The sequence below is a fragment of the Carettochelys insculpta genome, chromosome 3 (assembly GCF_033958435.1).
Source record: "Carettochelys insculpta isolate YL-2023 chromosome 3, ASM3395843v1, whole genome shotgun sequence".
Taxonomy (NCBI): domain Eukaryota; kingdom Metazoa; phylum Chordata; order Testudines; family Carettochelyidae; genus Carettochelys; species Carettochelys insculpta.
Genome location: NC_134139.1, coordinates 119394373 through 119408612, shown reverse-complemented (window position 1 = coordinate 119408612; position 14240 = coordinate 119394373). Strand labels below are relative to the sequence as shown.

Here is a 14240-nt window from a genome sequence, read left to right as displayed (position 1 = left end):
GCCAAAACATGTTACAAAGTATCTGAGGGAGCACACGTAGGGACAGTTAGCTTTTGAATGGAGAAACAATTAAGATGGAGCCAGCACGTCTAAGAAGCAGGCATCAGAATGGAAGGTGTGAAGGGCAATTAGTTAAGTTAACTGGAAGCTGTTAAAGGAGATTGTTAAGGGTGGCAGGTAATTGAAGATACGTGACTGGTCTCAGGGATCTCGAAGGGTGGTGACTAAAATCTTTTCTTCTTTTGTCTGTAACTTCTCTGTAACTTGTTCTCCAAAAACAACTGTATAAATTAAGAGACACAAGCCCCACTCAGGGGGCTCACTTCTAAATGTATTAGCAGATCGGCTTTGCTAATAAAACAGAGTGGTCTGATAAATTGTGAGTCTGAGTCAAACTTTGACAACACACACATAAAAACATTAACATATTTCAACATTTTTAATGAGATGGATGAGCCTGACACCCAACAGCCAATTGTGCTGCACCCCCTTATGAAATTTATTGTCCCCCTCCAAGGGGTCCTGCCCATTGCTTTGTGCACCTCTGCTCTATACAACTTGGGAGGAGGACTGATCTGGTGTAGGCATTTGTCCTGCATGAGTCACTCAGAGGGACAATAGAGACTAAGGAATTTGGTCTTCTCTCTTTTCCCTGTACTGACTGATGATGGGGGTAGCTCACCAAAACAGCTATCTGGTGTTTAATCTGCATCTTGAGACCATCACTTCTGGGTCTGCCAGCTGAGACTAGCCTACCTCCATTATTTTTGGGAACTCCCTCAACCTTCAGATAGTTGAAAGCTGCTATCTTTCCCTTCATTCTTTTCTGAGTTCCCTCAATCTCTGCTCATAAAGCATGCATCCCAACCCCGCAGTGATTTCTGTTGCCTCCACTGGACTCGCTCCAGTTTGTCCACATCTTTTCTGCAGAAGAGCCTGAAAGTGGACACAGTACTTCAGATGTGACCCCACCAGTGCCAAAAGGAAGAGAATAATAACTCCCCTCAACCTATTAACAATCCTCTTTCTAATGCAGTTCAATATGCCATTAGCCTTCTTGTCAACAAAGGCATACTGCTGCCTCATATCCAGCTTCTCCTCCACTGCCATTCCCAAGTCCTTTTCTGCAGAACTGCCACTTAGCCAGTCATTCCCCGGATTGCAGCCATACACAGGAATCTAATATCCTCAGAGCAGGACCCTGCACTTGTCTCTTATCAGATTTATTTTAGCTCAATCTGCCTATTTGCCTAGCACATTCTAGACCTGATCCCTATCTTCCACTGTAAAGAACTCCCCTCCCATTTTAGGGTTATCTACAAAACTTGCCGAGTGTACAATCCATTCCATCACCCAGGTCTTTGATGAAGATGTTAAACAAAACTGGCCCCAGGATCAACTCCTTGGCACTGAGCCTGTTGCCACCTGATAACTAGACAACTAGTCCATTTATCCAAGCTATACTTGGGTAAGTTGCTGTCAGGAACACTGTGGGAGATTCTATCAAAAGCTTTGGTAAAGACAAGGTATATTATACCCACTGCTTTCCCCATATCCACAGAGCCAATTAGCTCATAACAGAAGGCAGTTAGGTGGTTCAGGCATGACTTGCTCTTGGTGAATTCTTGTTGAGTGTTCCTGATCATCTCCCTCTTCTTCAGCTGTTTCAAAGTGGATTCCTTGTGGACCTATTCCACGATTTTTCTAGAGGCTGGGGTGAGATTGACTGGTCTATAGTTCCCTGGATTATCTTTCTTCCCTTTTTAAAAAGATAAGCACTACATTTGCTTTTTTTTCCAGTCATCTAGGACCTCTGCTGGTTGCCAATGGGTCTGTAATTACATCAGCTAACTCTGTCAACAACCTTGGGATGCATGAGATCCAGCCCTATGGGTTTGTGCTTATCCAGTTTCTAAATAGTCCTTAACCTGTTCTTTCACCACTGAGGGCTGCTCACCTCCTCTGCACACTGTGCTGTTCAATGCAGCCATCTGGGAGCTGCCCTTGTCTGTGAAGACCGAGACAAAGAAAGCATTGAATACTTCAGCATTTTCCACATCATCTGTTGCTAGGGGCCTTCCCCATTCAGTTGGAGTCCCACACCTTCCCTGACCTTCTTGTTGCTAATGAGGCAAAAGAGAGCACAGGGGAGGTAAGATGTGGGGGGAGGGAACGGGTTGAGGCAGCAGTGCCCTGTACTGAAGGAACGTGGCCTGAAGGTAAGTAACTTTGTAAATTAGCAGTTGAAGCCATATCATGTTTGTTCTCATAAATGAAGTAACGTATTCCTGTGTGTCACACACTGAACCAATATCTGGCTGTGTTCCAACACTGTAAGGATATGTATGTCAATGATCCCTAACCGTTGCAGGAAACTGGTATATCATTAACACCAGCAAACAGGGGACTGCAAACAGAGGAGTCTGAGGGAGGGAAGAGGCGATCCCCCTGCTGACTGAACAAGGTGAGAGTATTAAACTTGTGGTCAGTGGGTTTGTTTGGGTCTTCATGTTTTCTTTCTCTTTCAGGGTTATTTCAGTTATGTCAGTTACAGGGTCCGTTGGGATTGTGTGCCTGGGAACTGTCTGAACTTTTGTTTCCTGGATCATCTTTGGTATGACTTACCCTGCTAATACCAGTTGAACACCATTATGTAGGCTCAGTGATTAATTTTCCCTTTTAAGCATTCAATAGGGTGAATGTCACTGCAGTGACCATTTGCAGTGATTTTTTCCCTGGGTTTCTGGGGTCTGGGTGTGATTAGAACAGCAAATTGTCTTGTCTTACTTAGTAACAGAGAGGTAGCTGTGTTAGTCTGTATCTTAACAAAACAAAAATCAGTCATGTAGTACTTTAAAGACTAACAAAATAATTTATTGGATGATGAGTTTAGAATTTCATTTTTACAATAAAATTGTAAGAGCATTGATACAAATACCATCTTTTCATTACACATATACATAGGGTCTAGCAGAACCCCCAAATTATATTGCAATACAAATAATAAATAAGTGCCAAGATGCTTAGATTTCATTTGTGGGGCTGTCAGTGACCTGTTGTTGATCACTTAGGCATGGTCTACACTAGGAGATTAATTTGAATTTAGGTGACTTAGGTCGAATTTATGAGTCAGTCCTCACTACAAGGATCATTCTGGGCTTCCAAGGTCAGCTTTTGTATTGTTACTTTTCATGAGGAGTAATGCCAAATTTAACCTTGCAAATTCAACTGTCGGTTGGTATAGATGGAGCACCATTAAACTTGACATTCTTGTCCTCCTGATGCATTCCACAGTGCCCCAGTGTGTCCACTTTGTCCATCACTTTTAGCTCCCCTGCTCTCCAGGGGTGCAGGAAGCAGGAAGTAGCCCAGTACTTTTGACTTTATTTCCTGTGTGGCCAGTGTGGCGAGAGGAGCAGGCAGCACACCTCAGCAGCACTTCTGGCTGTGAATTCCCAGGGTTGCATATGATCTGCAGCATGGAGCAGACAGGAGATGTAGGACCTCATTGCTACATGTGTGAGTGAATCAGTGCTGATGCAACTATGAAGCAGCAGAATAAATGCAGGCATCTATGCAGAGATCTCACAGGGAATGGAGGAAAAAGGGTACACCAGAGATGCCCAGCAGTGCCACATGAAAATAAAGGAGCTCAGGCAGACGTACCAAAAGACAAATGAAGCAAATGGCTATTCTGGGTCGTCTTCCCAAACTTTCTACTTCTATGAGCAGCTGCATGCAATTCTAGGGAGAGAGCCAATCACTGTCCCCAAAGAGTCCTCCAGGGAGATTCTGCAAGAAGCCTCTAGCAACAGCAAGGAGGATGTGTTGGATGAGGAAGAGGAGAAAGAGGACAATGGTCAGCAGGCAACTGAGGCAGCTGATCTCATAGGCAGCCAAGAGCAGTTTGTAAAGTTGGATCCCATCCCCTCACCCCAGGACATTTTGCAGCCAGACCCTGATGGCAGGGAGGGCACTTCAGGCGAGTAATCATTTTTAATAATGCTACAAGTGGGAAAAAGCAATTGGGTGGTGGGGCAGTTAGACCACATGATAACAAGACAAACACAGTGACCACCCCAGCCCTCCCATCTGCTTGCAGAATGCACTGCTGCAGAAACTGCTTTTTCAATTTGCAAGCTTGAAAGCATGCCCCTATGCTGTGCCTTACCAGGTCTGGAAGCAAAACATGTCGAGCAGATTCCGTAAGATTGCTGTGTAGAAACTGATGCACAGAGGACCCTTAAAAGGTCAAACTTGTCCTTGTAGGGAATACTTTCCTATTGTCTTTCACAGAGGTTCTTTCCTTAGATTTGTGTGTTGTTAAACTTATCTACAATAAATGTATCTCCCTAATGTCTAACCTTCACTTTTGTTGCAATGTGTTCAGCAGCAGTCACTGTCAGGAATGCTCACCCTTCTTCCACGAGCTGTGAGGCTGGCACTGATCCACAGGAGAAAACCAGCATGGGAAGATATGTTTATGGATCACATGGAAGGCACATGCAGGGAAAGGGACCATTTAAATGTGTGGAGGTGAACCATGCTTGAAGAAAGAAGGCAGCAGAGACAGTATGACTCAGAGATCCAGAGAGAAATGTTGCAATTGATGAGGCAGCATACAGAGCTCCTGTGGTCCCTCATAGAGGAGCACAGAGCCCCACTGCAACCCAGCAGCCACTACATGACCTCCTCACCATGTTCCCTAATGTCCCCTGTATGGCTTTCCAAAATGACTGGGGAGAGGGGGAGTCAAGGGTAGACTTACACTCCACACCCAGGAATGATTGTGAAAGCAGAAGGCTGACATTCCCCCACGTGTTATCAAGATGCCCTGCTTACCTACACAAAAAGCCCCTGTCATGAACTCCTTTAGAATCCCCTGAGTAAAAATGATTAAACTCAAAAAAACAGTGTCTTTTATTTCTTGAGCCAGGGGAAGGGAAAGGCAGTGTACAAGCTTTAAGGCAAGCAGGCGTAGTATGGTGGGGAGGGCAGCAAACATCACTTGTGTTGCTGCTTGGTCATTCATAAAGCTGTTTTTCCAAGCCTCCCTTATTTTCAGTGGTCCTGGCTTTGCTCTCCTTATTGCCCTGGTATCTGACTGCTCATAATTACTGGCCATGTGATTTGCCTCTGCCCTCCAGCCTGGCATGAAACTTTCCCCCTTAGTTCCATGTAAATTATGATGCACACAGCAGGCTGCCACCCCAGTGGGAATGTTGCCTTCACTGAGTTCTAACTGAGTCAGAAGGCTCCTGAACCTGGCTTTTAAATGGTCAAATTCACATTCTATTACCATTCTGCACTTGTTCAGCCCATAGTTGAACTGCTCCTTAACTTCAGTCCAGGCTGCCCATGTATGGCTTCATAAGCCAAGGGAGCAAGAGTAAGTGGGGTCACCCAGAATCACTGTTGGCATCTTCACATCTCCAATGGTAATTTTCTGGTCTGAGAAGAAAGCCTCATTTTGCAGCTTTCTAAACAAGCCAGAGTTCCTAAAGATGCATGCATCATGCATTTTTCCTGACCATCCCATGTTGATATCAGTGAAATGACCCTTGTCATCCACCAGTGCCTGCAACACCATGGGCAAGTACCCCTTGCAGTTTATGTACACTGTGGCAAAATGGTCTGGTGCCAGGATAGGGATGTGTGTTCCACCTATCGCCCCGCCACAGTTAGGGAACCCCATCACAGCAAAACTGTCCACTATATCCTGCACGTTTACTCAAATTACTGTCTTTTGTAGCAGACGGATGTTGATTAGCTTGCCTACCGGGATGACAGCAGCCTCTGTTGTAGATTTGTCCACTCCAAAATTGATTGCCCACTGACTGGTAGCAGTCTGGCACTGCAAGCTTCCACAGAGCAATTGCCACACAATTCTTGATTGTCAGAGCAGGTCTCATTTTTGTATCAAAGCACTTCAGAGCAGGGGAAGCATTTCACAACGTTCCACGAAAGTGCCGTTACGCATGCAGAAGTTTATAGCCACAACTGATCACGCCATACCTGCAGAACAATGTGGTCCAGTCAGTCTGGGCTGGTTTCACAGCACCAGAACCTGCACTCCACTGTGTGCAATGTACCCAGTGCAGCCAGCATCTCCCTCTTCCTCCTCTCCAGTATTTCCCATTCGTACATGTCTGTCTACTCCTGGGAGTCTTCATCACTCTCAGGGCTCCTTAGGCTCTGAACATACTGCAGCACAATGCGTGAAGAGCTTCACGGGCTCCATGATAGTCCTGTAATGGCATGTGCAAGGACATGTAAAAAGGATGTTAAAAAACTTTTCACTGTCTGTTTTGAAAGAGAGGGGGAGGGGCAAAGTGCACTGTGGGATGCTGACCTCACACACCCAAAACCACCTACAGCACGTTTTTCACATGGTACACTGGGACAGAAGCCCACAATACAATGGGGCAGCAGGAATAGGTACCCAATGCATTGCTGAAAAAGTCAAACCAGGCAAACTTAATGGGAACACACTCCATTGACTTTCTGAACAAGTGTGGACATACACCCTGGATTTTACAAAATCAGGTGCTAGAAAATCAACCCTATCCAGTCTCACAATTTCCTAGTGTAGGCATATCCTTAGCTCCTTTGCCCCTCAATGATGAAGTGGGACAGTTTAATTTCCCATCACTATAACTGAAGTAATCGACAGTATCCATGTCACATAATTATATCTATCCTACACTGTTGGTGAAGATTAGTGATTGCTCACATCATTATAGCTATCCTACATGGTAGGTGAAGATTCTTAATGATTGCTTACATAAGTGATTTGAAATACTTGCATGAAAGGCAGTATGTAAGGACAAAGTATCATGATTTAAGCATGAAGAGATTCAAGAACATGCATGAAAACTTAAAAGACACAATGATGATTAGATGCGGGGAGGGAGGGAAACAGCAGCAGTTTGGCCTTCATATGTTAGCTGTATTGCATTCAAGCCACATGGCTTTCTGAGTCCTGTGATTTCAAAAATACAGGGAAAATGCTCAGTGGGCATTCTCAGATACTTTGGCTTACAATGCACCACCTCTGCTCCAGCAGGAAAAAGTTAAAACTTTCTGTCTTTTTGAGACGTTTGTGGAAACTAGAGAAAGCGCATCCTCTTCCTATTGTAAGTTCTCAGAGTACACGAGGGTTCCGTTCCATGCACCCTTGCGTAACCCGGATTTCGCGCAAGTGGGGGTCTGGCTTTTTCCCTGGCAGAACACACATTCTGCAGTCAGGGAATCAGCAGAAAGGTAAGTCCTGGGGTGGGGGGCAGTTGGGGAGGGTTAAGCCTGGCGGTGGGTTGGGGCCAGGGGAGGTGGGGGGCGGGATAGGGTTAGGGCTGCAGGGGGGGAGAGGGGCGGTGTTGAGCTGGAGCTGCATGCGGGGTGGTGAGGCAGAGCCCTTCTCAGGCAGTGATCCAGGACACGGCTGGCGGTTGAACCAGAGCCAGAGCCAGGCACGGGTGGTGAGACAGTGAGGGAGTGAACTGGGGATGGGGGGTGGGGTTGAATTGGAGCCGCGTGTGGGAGTTTAAACCGGGGCAGGGAGTGGAGGGTGAACGGGAGCCACACGCGAGGGGTGATGAGCCAGAGCCAGAGCCAGAGCCAGAGGTGTGGGTGGCAGGTGAGCCAGAGCTGCACGTGGGCGGTGAGCCGGCAGGGGGTGTTGAACGGGAACCAGGGAGGTTGAGTCGGAGTTGTGCTTGAGGGGTGGTGAGCTACAGCCAGAGGCGGGGTGGGGATGAGCAGGAGCTATGTATGGGTAGTGAGTGGGGCTGGGCAGGAGGGCTGAGCCTAGGCAGTGCAGAGCCAGGGGGGTTGAGCCAGGCTGGGGGGAGCAAGTTAGGTGCAACTGAAAAGCATGCCACAGGGTTTAGGATAGGAATCAGGGTCGGTCGCGTACTCTGAGACCTTACTGTATAACCAAGTGAGGTTTCATTCCCCCTTAAAGTTAAGGAAGCAGGGCAGAGTGCAGCCTCAGGACAGGAAACGGGGAAGTTTCACACTGTGTTGAATTTCTGCCTCAGTCACCAGAAGGCAGTTGATTACAGCGCTGTGTCCCTCATAACTTTGGGCAGTGAGCGTATCTTCTCAGTCCTGGCGTTCAAATGCCCTTGTGACTCCTCAAACATATGGTATGGCTCTGTCTTGCTGCTGATGCTGGCCCTGATCCTCTTCCTTCTTGGCTACCTGCTGAATGTCAGGACCTGGCGGGTGCTCACTAGTCACTGTGCTCCTAGCAGTTTGTGCTGTTGTGAACTGGGGATGGTGACAGTGACTGCTTCCGTGGCCCCACTTACCTGGATTGCTGTTGCCTTGCTTGCTGCTGATTTCTTTGAGTGTGCAGCAAGTGGGAGCAGCTGGATGAAGCACCTGTGAGAATCCCAAGTCAAACAGACACAGTGCCATCAGCAGGTGTTCAGAATGCCCTGCCGTGGGGCACTCTCCAGTGAGATCCAGGAGCCTGTGAACTTTCAGGTTTGGTCCCAGGTCTGGTCTCTTCCATCCTTTGATTTATTTTGTTGTCTTCGGCCCATGGAGGTGCCCTGCACGCAGAGTGATTTCTGGAGAGATGAAGTGGCAACATGAATAGTTCAGTTAAACGACGTGCTGTTCCCAACATCAACTGCCCAATCAATTTACATGTGCTGATGTGATGGCACAGGGATGCAGCATCATGACTAACATATGAAAAAGAAATTATTGCATATATATATATATATATATAGCTAGCAAAACATCCTAAACTGTCTAAAAGAAAAGTAATACATTGTTAGCTGCATCTCCCACTGCAATCCAGATTGCTGTCTAACATTCTGGCCTTCTGTCTATCTGAGGATATTGCTTCTTAACCAAGTTCATGCTTCTTCCTTGGAGGCAAGTTGAGAATAAACCCACATGGGCAGGAAATTGGAGTAGATGTCATATAATTGGGCATTTCCAGGCATAGATTTTTATCTATTTCAAAAAGGATGTATTTTGAATTTCTCTTCTTCTTTTTTCCACTTCCTTTCCTCTGTATCACAAATGCTTTTAGGTAACTGTTCAGTTCCCCTATGTAAGGAGAAGCTGGTATTTATGTAAAAAAAGCTTAATCGCAGATAATTACATGTAAAAAAGGAAGTATTGTGTATCTGAGGGTTTGCAACTTTGAAAACCATCACGCTCATTGCAGGGAAAGAGTTTAATTTTTGTTTCCCTAAAAGAACTGAAAAAAGAGGATGTGTTTGTGCCTCCCCCTCTTTTTTGATGTGAGAAAAAGTCCTAGAAATGTTGGGCCTTTCTTGTTTTAATGTATCCTGTTTTCTTCCATTGGAAATTAAGGTTCGGCTGTATGTTGTTTTAACTGGAAGACTATAAAGACTTTGCCTTCACAAAGAACAAAGGGAACTTGCTAACTGCAGGTAAAATCCTAGTGAAGACGTGGCATTGTGAGGAAGCAGCTCCAGTTAAGAGGCAACTTGTGTGAAAACTACAGACGGCCATGTCTTCACTAGTATTTTATGTTAAATGAAAATTAAGAACACCTCTTTTTTCCCTCATGAATGTGTCCCCTCAGGTGACCAGAGAAAGAAGTTTTGTGGGATCAGGAAACCATGTACCTAAAGTCTGATTAGCTTCGAAGACAAGAAATTTTTATTCATATACTTTAAAATTCTTTTTTTTTTTCACAGTGCCTATTTAATTTTGTTGAAATGGGAGCACACTGGCCTTTCAAGTAAAAGGCTGGGGTGGAAAAGGTCCCCGCCCATATTTGTGAGTTATGTAAAAAACCTGACTAAACCAGCAGGAATATAAGACTAGCAATTCCTAACATTTGTAAATTAAAAAGGAAGACCAGGGACAGGGATAAATAATGACAAGCCCTCTGGAACCTTGTAGACTAACAGGTATTTTGGAGCAGAAACTTTTGTGGGCAAAGACAAACTTTGTCAGGTACATGCATGTCAGATGACTGCCCGCATCTGACAAAGCGGGTCTTTGTCCATGAAAATTTATGCTCCAAAATACCTGTTAGTCCATAAAGTGCCACAGGACTTCTCATTGTTTTTTGTGGATACAGGCTAACACGGCTACCCCTCTGATACAGGAAAAAGGATAGATATTTATTAGCGGTTTGGTCCTGCCGTGGGCAGGGGGCTGGACTTGATGGCTTCTTAGGTCTCTTCCAGCTCTATTGTTTTATGATTCTATGAGTATTTTAAATTGCTAAAGGTGATATAAACCCATTTTAACTTTGATGACCAATTTTAAATGTTATAAAAGCACTTTGACTTTTTTCACTGAGTCAGCGTTTCCAGCCATTTCCAACAGAATGATGGATAAAAACCTGAACCCACCCACAGTCAGGAGAGATTGTTCTTCTCTTCAAAGCCAGAAATCTCAAGACAGGCCCTCTGAAATTAGCAGACTTTGCTGAGGCTGTTCACATACCCATTCTCCTCAGACAACAGAGTGTGACTGGGCTTTTCAAGCAGTGACCATTTACTGAGCAGCTGTCTAAGTATTAAACTACGTATTTGTAGCCAGGAGCTTTCAATGCTCCTAATGATTAGCAAACCACATTAATCCATCTGTACATTCTCCAAGGTGCTAGGATGGACGCTGATAGCCATCATCATTCTTGTAGCACTGGTTGGCACATGCATCTACCACTATAATTCTCCAGTCAGTTTTCTTCAGCGAAAGTTCTGCAACATCTACACAGAAAAGGAGTGGGAGCTTTTTGAGAGCAAGTCCAAGGAACATGCAGCCAAGCTGGCTAAAAGGAACCTGATGTGCTTTTTTGAGTCCACTGAGTCAGAACCATTTCAGACTCCTACAAAGAAGCCTGGAAGCAAGTTTCAGCCTTGCATGATTTCAATACTGAAAAAGAGTATCACAGCATAATACACAAATAGATTAGCACAAACAGAGGTGCCAGCTGCAAATCTACTGCAGGGGGTGTGCACTGATGTCCTGTGGCATCAATGGAAGTTATGTGCAAAGTCTGACAGGAGAAGATGCTCCATAAATCTTGCAACATTATTTTTAGTGACTTGAAGTATGAATTTTGTATATAGCAGTTTTACATGTTTATCTCTTTGCTTCTTTCATGTTATGTTAAAAAGACAGAAAACATCATAATACTCATGTAAATCAATGTTTTGCCCACATCCTGAATACTCTGTGCAGCTCTCATTGCCCCATCTCAGAAAAAGTACAGAGAAGAGAAAAAATGATTAAGAGCATAGAACAGCTTGCACATGAGGAGAGATAAAAAGATAGGGACCTTTCTACTTCGGAGACATTGAGGATGTATATGATAGCGGTCTATAAATCATGTATGGTGTGAACAGCATGCATAGGAAGTGTTATTTATCCTGTCACACAATACAAAAACCAGGGGTCACCCAATGAAATTAATAGGCAGAGCAGTTTAAACAAACAAAAGGAAGTATTTCACGCAATGGACAGTCAGTGTGTGGAACTTGGGATGTTGTAATGGTCCAAAAGTGTAATGGGAACCAAAAAGAATGTGATAAGTTCGTGGATGCAAAGGTCATCAGTGGCTGTTATTGAAGATAGTGAGAGATGCAATCTTATGCTCTGAGTGTCCTTAGCCTTTGACTGCCAGAAGCTGGTGATGGATGACAGGAGATGGATCACTCAATGATTGCCTGTTCTGTTCATTCCCCATGAAGCATCTGGCATTGCAACTGTTGGAAGACAGGATACTGGGGTAGATGGACACAGGGCCCAATTAATATCTTCATTGGCCCTAGCACCCTCAGAATTGTAGGCCCTTAAATTAGATCATCTAGTAATATATAAGGGAGAAATGCCCTATCACCTACACACCTACTATCAACCACTTTAATTTTCACTCTTGAAAGTGGCACACCATGTGAGAAATTCATGGTCATTCATTCTGGAATAACAACCATTTTGTTGTATACTGCAATTATACTTAGGAGTCACCAGATGGTAAGGTCCCAGGTATGGTCTCTTCCATTGGTAATACAATGTATTGCACCACAGAGCCGATAACTTGACAACATTGTGTCTCAGGATCATTCAACACAATTTATGATGGTACAGTACATTAGCTGATGCTGGCCGTACATTTCTGCTTGAAGCAGTGTTTAGTAGTAGCCCAGGGTTTCTGAAATACAACTGTTAAATGCAAACACAGTAGTAATAAACATTGGTGATGGGTATTTAAAAGGAATGTTTAGGATCACTACGCAAGTGAAATAGGGGCCTATAAATGCAGATAAAAGTTATCCTTATATGAAAATTTCACATTGTGTGTCACCAACTCAAAGGCTACATCTACACTAGAAGCACCTGTCTACAGCAGTTACTGTCAGAAGAGATGTTCTGACAAACCTTCTGTTGGCAGATCATGTTTACACATAAAAGTGGATCAATCTTTTGATCCACTCTGTCAACAAAAGGGCCCCCCGGAGTGTTTACACAGCTTTTTTGTCAACAGTTTTTGTTGACAAAAATGGATTTAAGTATAGCTGCTCTGCAAGTTTCATCAACAAAACCCCAGTTTTGTCCACAAAACTCTCTAGTGTAGACGTAGAGTAGAAGTGCAAAGCAGCACTGTATAACACATAGTTTCAAGAGTTTGTAGACAGAATCCTGTTTTAAAGACCTTGCAAATCTAATCTTCATCTTTGTCATGAATGAGAGCAAGGAAAGGATTAAGCAGTTTCAACCAAGCAAAGGGGGTAGAGGGTCAGGGTCCTGGAGGCTACGTGCACATATCAGTGTTATCTCGAAAAAAGCCATTCTGGAATAGCTATTCTGAAATAGCTCATTTCAAAATAACACAGCTTCACACAAGAAAGCATTTTGGAATAGCACCCAGCTATTTTGAAATAGCAAGTCTGGACATCTACTTCTACGCTACAGAGATCTTTTGAAAGAAGCTCTTCTGGAAGATCTCTTCCAAAAGAACTTATCTCAAAAGAGTGCATTCACACACAAAAACGTGGCTCAGAAGAGTGATCTGCTCTTTCGAAAGAGCCCTTCCACACAGCCCCCACTCTTTCAAAAGAACAGGCCAGGGATCAAAAAATCAGGTCTCATGAGGACGGCTCTTTCAGAAAAAAGGTCCTACGGAACGTCTACACGTCTTCTTTCTTCCTGAAACAGAAAGGAAGAGCGATTTCGAAAGAAGTACCACATTCTTTCAATTTACTTTCGAAAGAACACTTTTATGTGTAGATGCTCCATGGCCTCCTTCAAAAGAGCCCCCTTCTTTCAAAAACCTCTTTTGAAGAACTGGCTAGTGTAGACGCAGCTGACAAACAGTGCCTATTTCGAGATAGTACCATTGGACACCATTATTGCTTATTTTGAAATAGTGCTATTCCATGGTTTAACAGGTGTTACTCCTGCTGCAATGAGATTTACAAAATTCAAAACAGCATGCCCGCTATTTCAAATTTATTTCAAAATAGCATGTGCATCATGTCAATGCCCGCAAAGTTATGTCAAAATAATGGCTGCTATCTCAAAATAACTTTGCTATGTGGCCATAGCAGTAATGTGCAAGATCCAATGGAATGTAGCTAAGGTTGTTCAAACCTGAAAATGTCACAGCTGGTAGGTTCCTTTTGTGTGAGAGTAACACGGAGTTGTCCTCAGCAGATGAGGAGCTCATGAATTCCCCGGGAAAAACTCCCCCAAGATCATCAAAGCTATGTAATTAGGGAAAAGTGTATAAGTATGTGTGTTAGGGATTTATCATTCATTTTTTATGGGTTGAAAACTGGCTTTGAATCTGTTGTTTTTGAAACACTGTAACTAAGTCTCTTCACCCAAGGATTACAATCTCTGTGACCTAACTCAGTGGATTCACCACTCCATTAACTAGCCTTGCTAGATATGTCTTGTGTTTAATAAAGTAATTTTCTTTGTTAAATTCTCTGCTGTTATCCATGTGTATTGGGGGACATGGCGGGGGGTGTGGGGATACTGACAACACTCCAAAACTCTGCTAAAAGAATCCTTTTCTTTCCATACCTTAAGCCATTAATACCCAGTCTTTCTTTGCCATGTAATCATGTTGATGTCATGAGCCAGGCCAGTGGTTCCCAACCTGGGGTCCGCAGCCCACAGGAAGTCCACAAGGGTTTTGCAGGGGGTCCATGAAAAAAAAATAAAAGATACATAAAAATCACATAAAATAGAATTGACTTTGACGGGAGTCTGCAAATGGTATGGGGGAG

The 14240-nt window shown here is 44.1% G+C and overlaps 1 pseudogene; it reads left to right on the top strand.

The window, feature by feature from the left end:
* The first annotated feature begins 3594 nt into the window (after window positions 1–3594).
* LOC142010698 (calcium homeostasis modulator protein 6-like) lies at window positions 3595–10967 on the top strand (annotated as a pseudogene).
* Window positions 10968–14240: the final 3273 nt, after the last annotated feature.